General features: G+C 36.3%; 1 pseudogene; it reads left to right on the plus strand.

The window, feature by feature from the left end:
- Positions 1-18,485, plus strand: part of LOC100976423 (putative selection and upkeep of intraepithelial T-cells protein 1 homolog) — a 74,610-nt pseudogene that overhangs the window by 11,526 nt on the left and 44,599 nt on the right.

Genomic DNA, 18,485 nt, shown 5'->3' on the forward strand with positions numbered 1-18,485 from the left:
ATGAAGCTGGAAACCACCATTCTCAGCAAACTAACACAGGAACAGAAACCAAACACTGCATGTTCTCACTCATAAGCGAGAGTTGAACAATAAGGACACGTGGGCACAGGAAGGGGAACATCACACACCAGGGCCTGTTGGGTGGGGGGATAGGGGAGGGATAGCATTAGGAGAAATACCTAATGCAGCAAACCACCATGGCACGTGTATACCTATGTAACAAACCTGCACATTCTACACATGTATCCTAGAACTTAAAGTATAATAATAATAATAATAAGTTGTTTTAACTAGGGTGAAAAAAAAGAATGAAGAGGGGCAATTGTTATACTGGTAGTAGTAATTTTTCTTTATTTTAACAGAAATGAAAACCATACAGCAACAATGGAAACCATTTTTTATATTTCTTTCTTTCTTTTTTTTGTTTTCAGATGGAGCCTCGCTCTGTCTCCCAGGCTGGAGAGCAGTGGCGTGATCTCAGCTCACTGCAACCTCTGCCTCCTGGGTTCAAGTGAGTCTCCTGTCTCAGCCTCCCAAGTAGCTGGGATTACAGGTGCACACCACCATGCCCGGCTAATTTTTTTTTGTATTTTTAGTAGAGACGGAGTTTCACCATATTGGTCAGGCCAGTCTCGAAGCCCTGACTTCAGGTGATCCACCCACCTCGGCCTCCCCATATTTCTTAAAGTAAGTAATTTGATGAATTTCCATTCAAGCAAAGCGCAAAGTAAAGGTGTTTTCAAGGAAAAGAGAAAACAAAAGAATGTACTCTCAATAAAGTGTGTGTGTGTGTGTGTGTGTGTGTGTGTGTGTGTGTGTGTGTCTATGGGTGTTTGTGATATAATAATTCAAATAAAAATTTTGTCTTGGTCCACTTCTCACCCTTTGGTTGCTGTCTCCCTTCACAGAACAATTCATAGTGAATAGCTTATAGAGGCCAATCTTGGCTCCACTGGGTGGAAAAGTTGAGCTCAGTTGCCAGCTGTCTCCACCACAAAGCGCAGAACACATGGAAATACGCTGGTTCCGGAGTCACTACACATGACCTGTTTACCTGTATAAGGATGGTAAAGACCTGTATGGAGAAACTATCTCCAAGTATGTGGAGCAGACAGAGCTCCTGAAAGAAGCCATTGGAGAAGGTAAAGTGACCCTCAGGATCCTTAATGTCAGTGCTGATGATGACGGGCAGTACCACTGCTTCTTCAAAGACGGAAATGTCTATGAAGAGGCCATCACAGAAGTGAAGGTCACAGGTAAGGATGGATCCCTGTGAGTTTTCTATGCATCCAAGATTCTCAACCTGTATGAGGCTGAGTATTAGGAAAATTCTCACTATTTCTATTTTTATATTATATGGTCTGGCTAACAAGGTCAATTTTATGAATTTAGAGTTTGATTTGGAAAGAGTGGAGGATCAAGAATGAGAATTATATCTGTTCAGACATCAAAACTATCAGTAAATACTGTCTGCTTTTTTACATCTACATATATTGTTAGATTGCTAAAAAATTAACAGAATCTTTTAGAATTTGTTACAATCCTTCTAATTATTTCTGGCAACACTTTAGTTAAACTTGACTTTTAAAAGTACCTGAATCTTTACAATAGACTCTTTAATGATAATTTTTATTCTCATTTCTCCCTGAATCAAATTACTGACTACTTAGTTACAGATTCACCTTTCTAAATGTATTTCAGAAAGCCTTCACCTACTATCTTCAAAATTCTACAATCTATATACTATATGGGTGCTATTTGCAAATACGTAGCATTTAAGCCAATCACCCTTGAAGTATTCTGAATGAAAGGTGAATACTCACCCTTGAAGTATTCTGAATGGCAGAGAAATGGAGGGGAGATGGAGGACTTGAAGCAAACTAAGGTCTTCACAAATGTGAGGACACATGTGGAGGGATCCAGGGCACTCACGCTTAACATCTTTACTGGATATTATATGACACCCAACTCCATAGTCTACAGCTGAGCTATCCAATATGATATATATTAGCCACATGTGGCCATTTAAATTCATATGAAAATTAAATAAAATTAAGCATTCGGTTTTTCAGTCTCAATGGCCACATTTCAGGTGCCTAGTTGTCTCATGTGGCAAGCAGCTACTGCATTAGAGGGCACACATATAGAATATTTCCATAATTGCAGAAAATTTTATTAGACAGGGCTGCTTTAGAGTCACACTTTAAATCTTTGTTCATTCTTTCTTTGCCCACATATTAGGCAAGACTTATGTCCTAGGTAATATCCTGAAATTTTTCAAAGACTTCTTTATTTTCTCTAAAGTGATATGCACCATATTTTGAAAACAGTAATGTATTTCCTTTTTTTTGTAAAACATATTGCATGTAAAAATACCTATTGTATGCAAAATACAAATTTGTAATTTGTTATGGTGGCTCAGAAGTGGCTAATGGTGAAGATTAAAGAAAAAAACATTAAGCCATAAATTCTATGAGGACTGAGATCTTGATTTTTTTGTTTATCATAATCCAAGGACCTAGCCAAGTTACTTAAATTTAGTAAATAGCCCATATTTTGAGTGAATGAATAAATGTAAAAAACAGGCATTTCCTCACCTCACTTACTTTGGACTATGTTGTTAATATGATTATCATAACACTTCAGTACGGCTTATCCCTGTTCCTTTTTGAATGGCTTGTCATGACAATCAGCCTCACAGCTTAGCTATCAATATCTAAGGACACAGGGATTAAAGAGGGCAGGAAGGCTTTTCCCCCATCTCTTCTGTGTTTCCTTGTCTTCCTCTAAAAACAGTTTCTCCCTTTTTGTATTCCAACCAGCTACAAGTTTAGAAATACAAATTCTTATTCATCCTCCGAATAGCAAAGGTCTTTTAGTGGAGTGTAATTCAGAAGGTTGGTTCCCACAGCCTCAAATGGAATGGAGAGAGAGCAGAGGAGAGATCATTCCGCCTGCATCAAAATCCCATTCCCAGGATAGAAACAAATTGTGCAACATGAAGATGAGCCTTCTCCTTAGAGACCGCTCCCATGGCAACATCACTTACTACCTTCAAAACCCTGTAACTGGTCAAGAGGAAAGGACAAGCATTGTCTTACCAGGTGCGATCTGAGTGTTCTTCAAATGACGGCCATTGACATAAAATTTGTAAATTAAAGAGAAAAAATCATATACATACTTTCTTCACTTGGTTTCCAAGACATTACTTTCTCTTGGTTTTATTCATTGTCTTCTTGCTTGTTTTCTTTCTTATTCTTTTTGTTATAGTCTTTTTTTTTTCACTCTGCCTTCTTGCTATTCAGATTCCCAGGACATAGTTTTTGTTTTGCCTTGTTTTTTAGCTTTTATTTTTAACTTTTATTTTAACTTTTATGTTAACTTTTATTTTAAGTTTATTTATTTTAAACACATGTGCAGGTTTGTTTGTTTGTTTGTTATATAGGTAAACTTATGCCATGGGGGTTTGTTGTACAGATTATTTTGTCACCCAAGTATTAAACCTAGTACCCATTAGTTATTTTTCCTGATTCTTTCCCTCTTCTCACCCTCCACCCTCCAAAAGGCCCCAGTGTGTGTTGTTCCCCTCTAAGTGTCCATGTGTTCTCATAATTTAGCTCCCACTCATGTGAGAACATGCAGTATTTGGTTTTCTGTTTCCCAGGATGTAGTTTTTTGAGCCTTTCCTCTGTTGTGAGCTCATTCTGTCTCAAGACTTCGGATATCATCAGTGTGACTATGGCTCCTCCAATAGTATCTCCTGCCCTGTGCTCTCTTCAAACTCGGCTTTCATCTTCAAACTCAACCTCTCAACATAGAAGTCTAATAAATATCCTGAACCAAACACATCATAAAGTAAACTCCTGATTACCTCCAAATTTGCTTAATTAATGTCTTTCCAATCACACTTTATATTTTCAGTTTCTCAAAACAAAATAATTGAATTCATCATTGACACCAATTTTTCTCTCATATTCTGCAACACATCTATCAAGAAATTGTGTTAGCTCTACCTTTAAAATATATTCAGCATCTCATCACTTGTCACCAACTTACTACTGCTATCCAAGTCTGAGACACTATCACCCATGGTCTCAACTTTGGCAATAGCATCCTAAATATCCTCTTATTTTTATTCTTGTCCACTCTGGTACATTCTCAACATATAAATAGGAACCCTCTGTTCAAGACCCTGCAATTTTTCCCCATTGTTTTTCAGAGTAAAATGCCCTTCAATATCCTGCATTATCTCTGCCCCCATTACCTATCTGACCTCATATCCTAACACCCTCCTTTGTGCACTCTACTCTAGTCACACAGACTTCCTTGCTGTTCCTAAACCTGCAAGACATGCTCCTACCTTGGAGGCTTAGCTCTAGTTGGTCCCTCTTCCTAGAATGCTCTAACTTCCTCTATGTCCTTCCAGTCTCTTCTCAACTCAACCTCCCTAATAAAGAGTACCTTGACAAACCAGCTTGAAAAAAATGCCACCTGCCCCCAAATTACTTGCTTCCCTCTCTCCTTACTTTCCTTAATTTTTCTTTCTTCCATGTTATTTTCACCATTTAGCCTACCATACAACCTATTTATTATGTTTATTTTCACTTATCTGTTTCCCTGTCTGAAACATGAAGATACAAATGTTTGTCAGTTTTATACACTAATACACTCCAACTGCTTCAAACATTGCGTGGCACATAGCAGGAATGCAATAAATCATTGATACTTGAATGACAGAAATACACCCTAGTAAGTGTCTTATAAACTGTCAAGGAAATATGAATGTGTTAGTGTTTGTGTATTCCATGAAATTAATATTAGAGTCACATGCTGAAAGGGACATTATCACTTACAGGAATGACTCCCCTAACAATTTTAGCAATTTACTACATTCAAACATTTTTGCGTTTATTTTCTCATTTGATTTTCCAGAAAAAAAAAGCTTCATATTATGGTTGTGTCAGAAACAGCAATACAAACAGTTACAGGGGATAAAGGAGGACTAAACTACATACCTTCCTTCCCCCAAGTTCATAGTAGGATATATATGAATAAAACAAACAAAGAAAAAGGCAGGGCTGGGGGAAGCCCTGCTGATTTATTTATAACTTTAGTGAAAAATGCTTTTTAAAAGTATATGCACTTTAAAAATGATGATTTAACAGAATTATAATTAGCACAAACTTTGAGCATGAGTTACAGTCCTGGGAATAGAGACATCTCAGGGAGATCTTATCTGTATTCACTGAATGTCAAAAAACATGGAAGAGGCCAGGTATAATGGCTCATGCCTGTAATCACAGCACTTTGAAAGGCCTAGCGGCCAGGATGCCTTGAGCTCAGGAGTTTGAAACCAGCCTAGGCAACATAGCAAGACCTTGTCTCTATGAAAAATTAAAAAATAAAAAATTAGTTGGGCATGATGGCATGTGCCTGTGGTCTCAGATACTCAGGAAGCTGATGTGAGAGGATCATTTGAACCAGGGAGGTTGAGGATGCAGTGAGCAGTGATTATGACACTGCAATCCAGCCTTAAGATATAGCAAGATTCTGTCACAAACAAACAAACAGAAAACATGGGAGAGCAGCCTTCACTCACTAACTCACATTCAGCTCTTCCCTACTCCAGATCCTATCCCATTTTTCATGTGCACAATTATAATTAATTTCCCAAATTGGCCTTGGTTTACATTTGAAGGTGACAGGTATTAAGCAGAAACATGCTTTGGATGAATCATCATTCCTAGTTTGGTGGGTTCAAGTTTCCTAAGTGGTAAAATCTGTGACTCCCTATTTCAGATAAACTGTTTCCATGGAATTCTATCTGGATACTGATTCTGGTTGCAATCTTGGCTGTTCTGCTAGTCTTCATTATGTTGCCAAGTGTTGAACTACAGCAAAGAGAGCAACGTAAGTTGGCTTGAAGGATGAGAGATGCTAATGGGAGTGGGGAAGCTAAAGCTGCATGACCCATAATTCTCAAGTCTGTCTGTCTCAGGAAGTTCTGAACTTTTCCATGTATGCTAAACATATGCTATCCACCCATTCCTTGATCCTACATACTGTTCTCTTTTGCTGCTGGAGCTGTTGACAATGCTGTTATCTGAAAGTGTGACCTTTTTGTATCTCAACCAAATTGAAACCCATTGTCCTTATAGTGACAGATTTTCAAACAACCTGGGAAAGCTTTTTAACATTTAACACCTAACAAAATCTACACATATTTCTCACTTGAATTCTTAAAGGGACCACTGACCCTTCAGGGCATAAAATTAAGTTTTAATCGCACAGCATCAGGAAAATACACCACGTAGGGAGAGTTACACTAGCTGCAACACCAGGTGTTTTACTTTTCCTTAAACAAAAAGTTTTCATTCATTCTCAACTATGGTGTTGGGGGCGGGGATTGGGGGAACTTGCACAATAAGCAAGAAAATTTAAGACCCCAAAAAATAGCTGTTCATGATTTGGGGTGGTGCTCAATTTAAGAAGCTTCAGACTCACAGATCTCTTCTGGCAGATCTGTGTTTCAAGAGTAGTGTCCTGTGCTCTCCCCCTGCTTTTCACCAGGCTCCTGCGCCACCTCCCACCATGTGTAGTTCTGCTGTCAGCGAAGGATTTGGGTCTTGGTCTTCCTAAATATCTCTCCACTTCTTGGATTTTCCGTTTACATTTGCAGCTGCTCTTCTGGCCTGAACTCTGTTATCTGACCCTCAGAACTGCCATTTTCCACCACTGTGGTTGTGGGGTTTGGGGAAGACACCACTCCACCAGAAAGCCACCAGTTCACAACATTCACCTCTGCTAGCTGCTGTTTTGCAAAACAAACTGTACTGTAGCTTCTATCAGCTTATTCACACTATCCAAGTTTTTAGAGATTTGTTTTTTTCTAATGTTCCTGCTTCAATACATCTTTTAATGCTTGTCCTTATTTAATACTGACCTGCTTCTCTGTATCTTACACTTAATTGAACATTCAAAGGTCACATGTGTAACAACTGACATTTCCCAGATAGCTCTTCAGAGATTAGCAGTCAGGAACATTTCAAACTTGACCTTTGCCAAGCTGAGTGTGCCCAGTTATTCAACTGTTTCTCATGGGCATAATTTGAGTTTCTGAAAATCTCTTCAACTTTATCTAAAAGGTATTGGTGAATCAGTTGGAATAAATAATTTTTAAGGATGCAGAGTTAGTTTTATAATAGTAATTATTACATCATCATTAGAGGCTAACATTTATTGTATTTTTACTACTGAAAAACTCCTCACCAACAGATTTACAGAAATCAGTGCATTTAACCTCCATAATACACTTTGAGTTAAATATTATTACCACTCCAATTTCTATATTATGAAAATAAACCCATCAACGTTAACTATCGCACCTAAAATCACACAGCTAGTAATGGTAGGAAACAAGATCGATTATAAGCCATATAGACACTGTATCCCATATTTTAACCACTAAGTTACACTGTGCCTATGCTACTCCAGTGGTGGAGTGGCATCACTTGTGGTAGTAAGCCCCACACCATAGGCTATTTTATGGACAGACTAGATAGCCAAATGATGTTGCTATGATGCGTGCTAAAGAATATTTTTAATATTATGTTGTTGAAAACCCTTTCACTCATGAGAGTCGTATATCCAAAGCTCATATGATCTTTTAGGCAGTCCAGAGGTCTCCAGAACTATTGTACTCCCAGACTCTTTCAAGCCCACGTGAAATGATAACAATCGGAGCATAACTCCATCTAGTGCTCTAATGAGGCCCATTTACTGATGGGCTAGATAGAGAGAAAGAAGGATGAGTTGTTTTTCTCCAGACCTGTTTAGCCTCAACCCAAACCTATCCCATCCTAGAAACAGCCGTTCTTCTTGTCTCTGTCACCCACAGCTCTCTGATCTTTAGAGCTAAGCCTTAGCCCAAATCTAAATGAATTCAGTGGGATGGCATCAAAACATACCTCTTGATTTCTTGACACATTGTGCCCCAATCAAAAGTGCCTCCACACCAATAACTAACAATTACAATATCTCTTCTTCTTCAGGTAACTGGTGTGACTAGAATTCTCCCTGCCTGATAGGCATTGGGATAGTCTTCTTTTCAATGTGTGTAATTGTTGGACTCATTATCGGTTTGCATTGCAGAAACAGAGGTATGTGGATTAAAAGGATGGGAACGTCCTGAAAATATCTCATTTCCTAAATGCCCATTCTCTGGTAAGACGTTTAGCCAAAGAGCAGTAATGCTTGTTTGAACTACAGGAATAATACCTACTTGGACCTCATGTCCTAGAGTTTGGAATCCAACTTCCTAAAATTTGTGGGCTTAATGCTACAAACTGCTGATATTTCTGTTCCTAGGAAAAGAAAATATTTCTTTTAGTTGATAGCTTTATTTTTGCCAAACATTGGCCGTCACATCATCAAATAAATTATGTCAATTTTTACTGTACTTTTAGCCTAGAAGGGGTAATAATTCAGTATATCTTAAACTTTTTAGGTCATAGGTATTTTTTCAGATATCAGTGTAAATCACAGGACACTCCTCTCAAAATTATTCACATGTTCACACACATTTTGCTAAATTTCATGGTCTGCATGGACACCTGAAACTGATTCTTTTCCTTTTTGGTAAAATGGGAATGGTAATTGTGAAAATGTTGGGATAGCTGAACCCAACATGTTTGACATGTGTGCTCAGCTTTATCTTTGAGGTCCCTATGGAAATGACATATGCAAGGCAATAATCAGCCAGATAAAATAATTCTTCTTCTTCTTCATAAGCTGGAGCTATAGCCAGAAATCACAATTAGAAGTTATAAAGCAGGCCTGGACTCTTCAGAGGGTTTTGTTCAATAGTTTTCTCCTGTGAAATGAAGACACAAGTGGCCTTAAACCAAATTAGGGTTAAAGTGCTTTTTATATTTTACTCCAAAAATGTCCATACCTGAGCCAGTGAATATTTACTGTGTTAGTAGACTAAATTGCACATTCACCTTTACCAGAAGAAAAGGAGCAAAGTGATTTGATATTAGTTAATATACATTACATGCTTATTATATGCTCTAAGAGTTGTATACAGATTAATATATTCAATCTTTAGTGAAAGAGATGTTATAGTTGACAAATTCTGGTACAAAAGGAAGCTAAATATCTTATCTAAGATGACATAGCTAAATAATGGCAGAGCCAGGATCCCAACTCAGGCACTTACATGCCTTCACCGTGTGTTTCAACAATCTTAGTATATGGTTTTAAGAGAAAATAGAAAAAAATATTATAAATGCATCATGAAATTGAGACATAATGCATTCTAAATTCAAGTTCTTGTCAATATATGTTTTACAGATATTTTCTTCCACTCTGTGGGATACATTCTCCCACAAAGTATTCTCAAAAGCAGAAAATTTTATTTTTGTGGTAAAATCTATGTAACATAAAATGTACTATTGTAGCCATTTTTAAGTGGACATTTTGGACACACAGAGTACATTCACATTGTTGTGCACCCATCACCACCATTCACCTGATCTTTTCATCTTACAAAATCGAAACTGTATACATCAAACAATAATTCCCTATTTGCCCTTCTCTCCAAGCCCTGGCACCCCACATTCTACTTTTGGTCTCTATGATTTTCAGTACTCTAAGTTACTCATATAAGTGGAATTATAGAAATATTTGCCTTTTTATAGCAGACTTATTTCACTCAGCATAACATAATCAATGCTCATCCATACTATAACGCATTGCAGAATTCCATTCCTTTTTAGACTAATGTTCCATTTTACAAATGTAGCACATTTTGCTTCTCCATTCATCCATTGATTGGGATTTGTGTTGCTTCCATATCTCAGCTATTATGTATAATGCTACTATAAATAAGAGTGTACAAATATCTCCTCAAGATTTTGCTTTTAATTCCTTTTGGGTATATACCCAGAGTGGAACTGATGGCTCATATGGTAATTCTATTCTGAATTTTTTGAGGAACCACCATATGGTTTTCCCCAGTGGCTGTACCCTTTCACATTCCTACTAAAAGTGCACAGGAGTTTTCATTTCTTTATATATTTGCCAACGCTTGCAGGTATGTACGTATGTGTGTATGTATATATATAATATTGTATAGAGATAATATATTTATGAAATATATATATACACACATACACTATCCAAATACTTCCATTTGCATAGCATATGTGTGTATATATGTATATATAAACTATATATAAAATGTGTATTTATATAATACACATAAATATATATTATGTATGTGTAATATATTAATTATATATATATTATCCCAATGCATGTGGTTTCTCATTATAGTTTTTATTCTCATTTGCCTAATGATTGGCATATTGGGCATCTTTTCATGTACCTATTGGCTGCTTACATATATTCTTTGGAGAAATGTCTATTCAATTCATGTGCTCATTTTTGAAAAGGGTTGTGTGTCTTTTGTTGTTGACTTTTCAGATTTCTCAACATATTCTGGATATTAATTCCTTATCAGATGTAAGATTTTCAAATAATTTCTCCTACTGTGTGGTTGCATTTTTACTTGGTGAATGATGACTTTTTGAGGCACAATTTAAAGAATTTTTCAAGCAGTCCAATGTCTGAATGTCTATTATTTCTTTCATTGTTGTGCTTTTGGTTTCATGTTAAAGAAATCATCACTAAATCCAAGTCAAGAAGCTTTTACCCTATGTTTTCTTTTAAGAATTGTCTTACTGTATGCTTTTGATCTACTTTCTGTTAATTTTTGAATATGGTATTATATAAGGGTCCAACTTCATTCTTCATGTGGATATCCAGTTTTTCCAGAATCATTTATTGAAATGACTCTCCTTTTCCCAGTGAATGCTCTTAGCACCCATGTCAAAGATTCTTTAACCATTTTGTAAAGGTTTATTTCTGGGCTCTATTATATTCCAATGGTCTATGTTTCTTTTTCTATGCCAGTATCACACTGTTTTGATTACTGTAGCTTTGTAGTAGGTCTGGAATTAGAAAGTGTGAGTCTTCTGGCTTTGTTCTTTTACTTTTTAAAAATTGAATCCAATATATTACATTTTTATGGGGTACATGTGGTATTTTGTGTGTAATAATCCAGTCAGGGTTTGTGACAGGTCCATCACTTTGAGTATTTATCATTTGTATCTGTTGAGAACAATTTATCTCTTCAGCTACTTTAAAACATATAATACATTGTTATTGACCCTACTCTGTAGTTGAGCAATAGAACTTATACCTTTTATTTATGAGCACGTGCGTGCCCATTAAGCTACCTCTCTTAATTCCCCCTTGAATCCCCTCATCCCAGCCTCTAGTATCTATCATTCTTCTCTCTACATTTATAAGCAAACTTTTTTAGCTCCCACATATAAGTGAAAACATGCAATATTTGTCTTTCTGTGCCTGAGTTATTTCACTTAACATAATAACCTCCAGTTCCATACAACTTTCTGCAAATAACATGATTTTCTTCTTTTTAATTGCCAAATGCTATTCCATTGTGTATATGTACCACATTTTCTTTATCCATTCACCCACTGTTGGACACTTAGGTTGATTGTATATCTTTGCTATTGTGAATTGTGCTACAATAAATATACATGTATAGTTATTCCTTTGATAGGCTGATTTCTATGCTTTTGTATAGATACCACATAGCGAGGTTGATGAATTTATTTTTAGTTTTTTGAAAAATCTCCATACTGTTTTCCACAATGGTCATACTAATTTACATTCCCACCAACAGTGTATGAGTTCTCTTTTCTCCACATCCTTATAAGCATCTGTTATTTATTTATTTATTTATTTATTTATTTTATTTTTTAATAGTAGTCATTTTAACTTGGGTAAGATGATCTCTCACTGTGGTTTTGTTGTGCATTTCCTTGATGATTAGTGACGTTGAGCACTACTGATGAAAGACAAATAAATGGAAAGAAATCTCATGCTCATGGACTAGAAGAATTAATCTTGTTAAAATGACCATACTGCCCAAAGCAATGTATGAATTTGGTGAAATTCCTATCAAAATACCATTAACATTTTTCACAAGAATGGAAGAAATAATTCTAAAATTTTCATGGAACCAAAAAAGAGCCAGCATAACTAAAGCAATTGTGAGCAAAACAAACAAAACTGGAGGTATCATACTGCCTGACTTCAAAATATATTACAAGGATATAATAACCAAAACAGCATGGTACTGGGATAAAAATATACACATTGACCAATGGAACAGAACAGAAAACTCAGAAATAAGTCTACTTACATACAGCCAACTGATTTTTGACAAAAGCACCAAGAACATACACTGGCAAAAGGACACTCTCTTAAAAACCAAATATCAATATGCAGAGGAATGAAACTGGACTGTTATCTCTTAACATGTACACAAATCAACTGAAGATGAAATCAAAGATGTAAATGTAAGATCTTAAATATATTCTACAAGAAAACATAGGGGAAACACTTCACAACATTAGTCTAGGCAAATATTTTATGACTATGATCTCAAAAGCACAGGCAATTGAAATAAAAATAGGCAAATGGGACTATATTAAACTAAAAATCTCCCATGCCACAAAACAAACAATCAACAGAAGAAAGAAACAACATGTTGAATGGGAGAAAATACTTGCAAACCATTAATCCAACAAGAGACTAATCTCCAGGATATACAATGAACTCAAGCAATTCTCTAATAATAATAACTATTATTACTATTATTTCACTAAAAAGTGGAAAAAGTCATGGCTAGACAATTCTCTTTTCTTTCTCCAAGGTTAAATTGTATGTTAGGTTTGGGAGTACATGTGAAGGCTTGTTACATGGGTAAACACGTGTCACTGGGGTTTATTGTACATATATCATCACCTGGATATCAAGCCCAGTACCCAGCCATTATCTTTCCTGCTCTTCTTCCTCCTCTCACCCTCCACCCTCAAGTAGACCCCATTATCTGTTGTTTCCTTCTTTGTGTTCATAAGTTCTTATCACTTAGCTCCCATTTATAAATAAAAACATGTGGTATTTGATTTTCTGTTCCTCCATTAGTTTACTAAGTATAATAGCCTCAAGCTTGATCCATGTTCCTGCAAAGGACATGATCTCACTCATTTTTTTGGCTGCACAGTATTCCATGGTGTATATGTACCACGTTTTCTTTATCCAATCTGTCATTGATGAGCATTTAGGTTAATTCCATGTCTTTCCTATTGTGAATATCGTGGCAGTGAACATTCCTGTGTGTCTGTCTTTATGGTAGAATTATTTATATTCTTCTGGGTATATACCCAGTAATGGGATTTCTGAGTCTAATGGTAGTTCTTTTTTTTTTTTTTTTTTTTTTTTTTTTTTAGCTCTTTGAGGAATCACCATACTGCTTTCCACAATGCTTGAACTAATTTACACTCCCAACACTCCCACCGACAGTGTGTAAATATTCCCTTTTCTCCACAACCTTGCCAGCATCTATTATTTTTTGACTTTTTTTTATTATAGCCATTCTCTGACTGGTGTGAGATGATATCTCATTGTGGTTTTGATTTGCATTTCTCTAAAAACTTAGTGATATTGAGTTTTTTTTTCATATGCTTGTTAGTCACATGTATGCTTCTTTTGAGAAGTACATGTCCTTTCCCCACTTTTTAATTGAGTTGGTTGTTTTTCTCTTGTAAATTTGTTTAAGTTCCTTATAGACACTGCATAGTAGACCTTTGTTAGATGCATAGTTTGCAAATATTTTCTCTCATTCTGTAGGTTGTCTCTTCACTCTGTTGATAGTTTCTTTTGCTGAGCAGAAGCTCCTAAGTTTAATTAGATCCTACTTGTAAATTATTGCTTTTGTTGCAATTGCTTTTGGTGTCTTTGTCATGAAATCTGTGCCTTCTCCAGTGTCCAGGATGGTAGTGCCTAGGTTGTCTTCTGGGGTTTTTATAATTTTGGATTTTATATTTAAGTCTTTAATCTATCTTGAGTTGAATTTTGTATATGGCATAAAGAAGGAGTCCAGCTTCAATGTTCTGCATATGGCTAGCCAGTTATTCTAGCACCATTTATTGAATAAGGATTCTTTTCCTCATTGCTTGCTTTTATCAGTTTTGTTGAAGATCAGGATGATCACAGATGTGTAACATTACTTCTGGGCTAATTTTTCTGTTCTATTGGTCTATATACCTGTTTTTATAGCAGTACTATGTTGTTTTGGTTACTGTAGCCTTATAGTATAGTTTGAAATCAGGTAATATAATGCCTCCAGTTTTGTTCTTGTTGCTTAGGATTGCCTTGGCCAATTGGGCTCTTTTTTGAATCCATATGGATTTTAAAATATTTTTTTCTAGCTCTGTGAAGAATAATGATGATATTTTGATGAAAATTGCATTGAATCTGTACATTTCATTGGGCAGTATAGCCATTTTAATTGTATTGATTCTTCCTATCACACGGAATTTTTAAAATTTGTTTGTGTCTTCTCTGATTTCTCTGAGCAGTTTTTTTTTTTTTGTAATTCTCATTGTAGAGATCTTTCATCTCCCTGGTGAGTTGTATTCCATTCTTTTTGTGGCAATTGTGAATGGGATTACCTTTCTGATTTGGCTCTTGGTTTGGCTGTTGGTGTAGAGGAATACTAGTGACTGTTGTACATTGATTTGGTATCCTGTAACTTTGTTGAAGTTGTTCATCAGCTCAAAAAGCTTTTGGGCCAAGATTGTGGGCTTTTCTAGATATAGAATCATGTCATTTGCAAACAGGGAGAGTTTGGCTTCCTCTCTTTCTATATGGATGTGCTTTAGTTTTTTCTCTTGCCTGATTGCTCTGACTAGGACTTCCAATACCATGTTGAATAGAAATGGTGAGAGAGAGCATCCTTACCTGTGCCAGTTTTCAAGGGGAATGTTCCTAGCTTTTGTTTATTCAGTATAATGTTGGCTTGGGTTTGTCACAGATGGCTCTTATTATTTTGAGGTATGTTTCTTCAATACCTAGTTTATTGAGAGTTTTTTAAATGACGTGTTGAATTTTACTGAAAGCCTTTTCTACATCTATTCAGATAATCATGTGGTTTTTGTCTTAAGTTCTGTTTATGTGATAAATCACATTATTGATTTGTGTATGTTGAACCAATATTACATTCCAGGAGAAAAGCCTACTTGATCATGGTGGATAAGCTTTTTGATGTGCTGGTGGATCCGATTTGCAGTATTTTCTTGAGGACTTTTGACTCAATGTTAATAAAAGACATTGGCCTGGTCTGTTTTGTTGTTGTTGTGTCTCTGCCAGGTTTTAGTATCAAGATGATGCTGTCATTATAAAATGAGTTGGGGAGAGATCCCTCCTCCACAAGTTTTGCAGTTGTTTCTGTAGGAATGGTGCCAGGTCTTTTTTGTACAGCCGGCAGAATTTGCTTGTGAATCCATCAGGCCCTGAGCTTTTTTTTTGGTTGATAGGCTATTTATTACTGATTCAATTTTAGAGCTCATTATCGATCTGTTCAGGGAATCAATTTCTTTCTGGCCCAGTCTTGAGTGGGTGTATGTGTCCAGAAATTTATTAATCTCTTCTAGGTTTTTTGTTTGTAGAGGTGCTCATAGTTTCTGATGGTTGTTTTTATTTATGTGGGGTCAGTAGTAACATTCCCTTTATCATTTTTAATTGTATTTGTTTGAATCTTCTCTATTTTCTTCTTTATTAGTCTCTATAGTTAGTGGCCTACTTTATTAATTTTGTTTAAAAAAAACCCTCCTGATTCATTGATGTTTGGAATGTTTTGTGGGTCTCTATTTCCTTCAGTTCAGCTCTGATTTTTGTTACTTCTCATCTTCTGCTAGCTTTGGGGTTGATTTGCTCTCGCTTCTCTAATTCTTTCAGTTGTAAAGTTAGGTTGTGAATTTAGATCTAACTTTTTGATGTGGGCATTTAGTGCTATGAATTTCCTTCTGAACACTGCCTTAGCTGTGTCCCAGAGATTCTGGTATGTTGTATCTCGGGTCTCATTCAGGATCATGTTGTTTAATTTCTATGTAATCGCATGGTTTCGAGCAATTTTCAGTCCTGACTTCTCTTTCTATTGTGCTGTGGCCCGAGACTGTTTTTGGTATAATTTTTTTTTTTTACATTTGTTGAGGACGGTTTTATGTCCAATTATGTGGTCGATTTTAGAGGATGTGACATGTGGTGATGAGAAAAATGTATATTCTGCTGTTTTGTGGGGTAGAGTTCCATAAAGGTCTATCAGATCCATTTAGTTCAATGTTGAGTTTAGTTCCTGAATATCCTTGTTAATTTTCTGCCTTGATGATCTAATACTTCAGTGAACTATTGAAGTCTACCACTATTATTGTGTGGGAGCCTATGTCATTTTGTAAGTCTCTTAGAACTTCCTTTATGAATCTTAATGCTCCTGTGTTGATTCATATATATTTATGATAGTTAGGTCTTCATGTTGAATTGAACCCTTTACCATTTTTTTAATGCCCTTCTTTGTCTTTTTGGTCTTATTGGTTTGAAATCCATTTTGTCTGAAATTAGGATTGCAACCCCTGCTTTTTTTCTGGTTTTCATTTGCTTGATAGATTTTCCTTCATCCCTTTATTTTTAGCTCATGAGTGTCATTATATGTGAGCTGGGTCTCTTGAAGACACCATAGCATTAGGTCTTGGTTCTTTATTCAGCTTGCTATTCTGTCCCTTTTAAGTGGGGACATTTAGCCTGTTTACATCAAGGTTAGTACTGATATATTGAATTTGATCCTATCATTGTGCTGTTAGCTGATTATTATGTTGGCTTGTTCCTGTGGCTGTTTTACAGTGACTCTGGTCTTTGTGTTAAAGCACGTTTTTGTATTAGCTGGTAGCAGTCTTTTCTTTCCATATTTAGTTGTCCTTTCAACATCTCTTGTAAAGCAGGGCTGGTGATAATAAATTCTCTTAACATTTGTGTCTCTGAAAAGGATTTTATTTCTCTTTCACTTAGGAAGCTTAGCTGAACTGGACATGACATTCTTGAAGGAAGATTTTTTTTTAAGAATGTTGAATATAGGTCCCCAATCTCTTCTGACTTGTAAGGTTTCAGCTGAGAGTTCTGCATTAGCCTGATAAGATTCCCTTTGTAGGTGACCTGCTCTCTCTCTAGCTGCCTTTAACATTATTTCTTTGATTTCAACCCTGAAAAATCTGATGATTATGTGTCTTAGTTATGATCTTCCTGTGTAGAATCTTAAAGGAGTTCTCTGTATTTCCTGATTTTGACTATTGGCTTCTCTAGCAAGGATGGGGAAGTTTTCACGAATGATATTCTAAAATATGTTTTCCAAGTTGTTTGCTTTCTCCTTCCCTTTTTCAGGATGCCAGTGATTCTCAGATTTGGTCTCTAAATAATCCCATATTTCTTAGATATTTTGCTTATTTCTTTTTATTGCTTTTCTTTATTTTTGTGTGTCTTATTTCAGATAACCTGTCTGCAAGTTCTGAGATTCTTTCCTCACTTTGGTTTATTCTACTGTTAATACTTGTGATTGCATTGTCAAATTCTTATATTGTGTTATTAAGCTCTGTCAGACCTGTTAGCTTCTTTTTTATACTGCCTAGTTCATCCTTCAAGTCCAGTATCACTTTATTTTGACACTTTTTTTTTTTTTTAGATTGGGCTTTACCATCCTTCTGAATCTCAATTATCTTTATTCCTATCCATATTCTGAATTCTATTTCTGTCATCCCAGCCAGTTCAGCCTAGTGAAGAACTCTTTTTTACTTTCTCTCTCTTTTTTTTTTTTTTTTTTGAGATGGAGTCTCGCTCTTTCGCCCAGGCCGGACTGCAGTGGCGCTATCTCGGCTCACTGCAACCTCCGCCTCCCGGGGTGAAGAACTCTTGTTGGAGACCTGGCGTTGGAGGGCATACAACACTCTGGCCATTTGAGTTACTGGAGTTCTTGTGTTGGTTCTTTCTCACTCTGCATGTGGGTGTTCCTTTGACTGCAATATAGATTGAGTACAGTCAAGACATCTTTTCTGGATGTTTTCACTGGACCAGGTCTTTTTGTAGGGTCTTTATTTGAAGCTGACTTATTGCCTCTTGTTTCAGAGTTGGGGAATGTTAGCCAGGTATTTTTGATGTTGAAGCTTTGGGGTGTGATCCAGCAGGTGGCATGTAGGCTTATTGATCAGTTGGTAGACTCTTTCTTGGCTGTGTGTCTCCCCCACGTTTCCTCACAGTTGCATCCTGAATGTCACCTCAGATGGAAAGGGAGGGTGTTGCAACAGCAGAGGAGATGCAACAACAATGGTTTCCCTTTCGGCGCCTGCACCTTTTGATTAGAAGCAGCGATGAGTGATCAGGCAACAGATCACCAATATTTAGAGGAAAGAGTTCTTTTTGCCTGCTGTAGCTGTTGCAATCTATGTGCGGCCTGCTCCAGGAGCACACACACAACTGTCTACCAAGAGGATAGGGATAGGGAA

The sequence above is a fragment of the Pan paniscus genome, chromosome 1 (genome assembly GCF_029289425.2).
Source record: "Pan paniscus chromosome 1, NHGRI_mPanPan1-v2.0_pri, whole genome shotgun sequence".
NCBI lineage: Eukaryota > Metazoa > Chordata > Mammalia > Primates > Hominidae > Pan > Pan paniscus.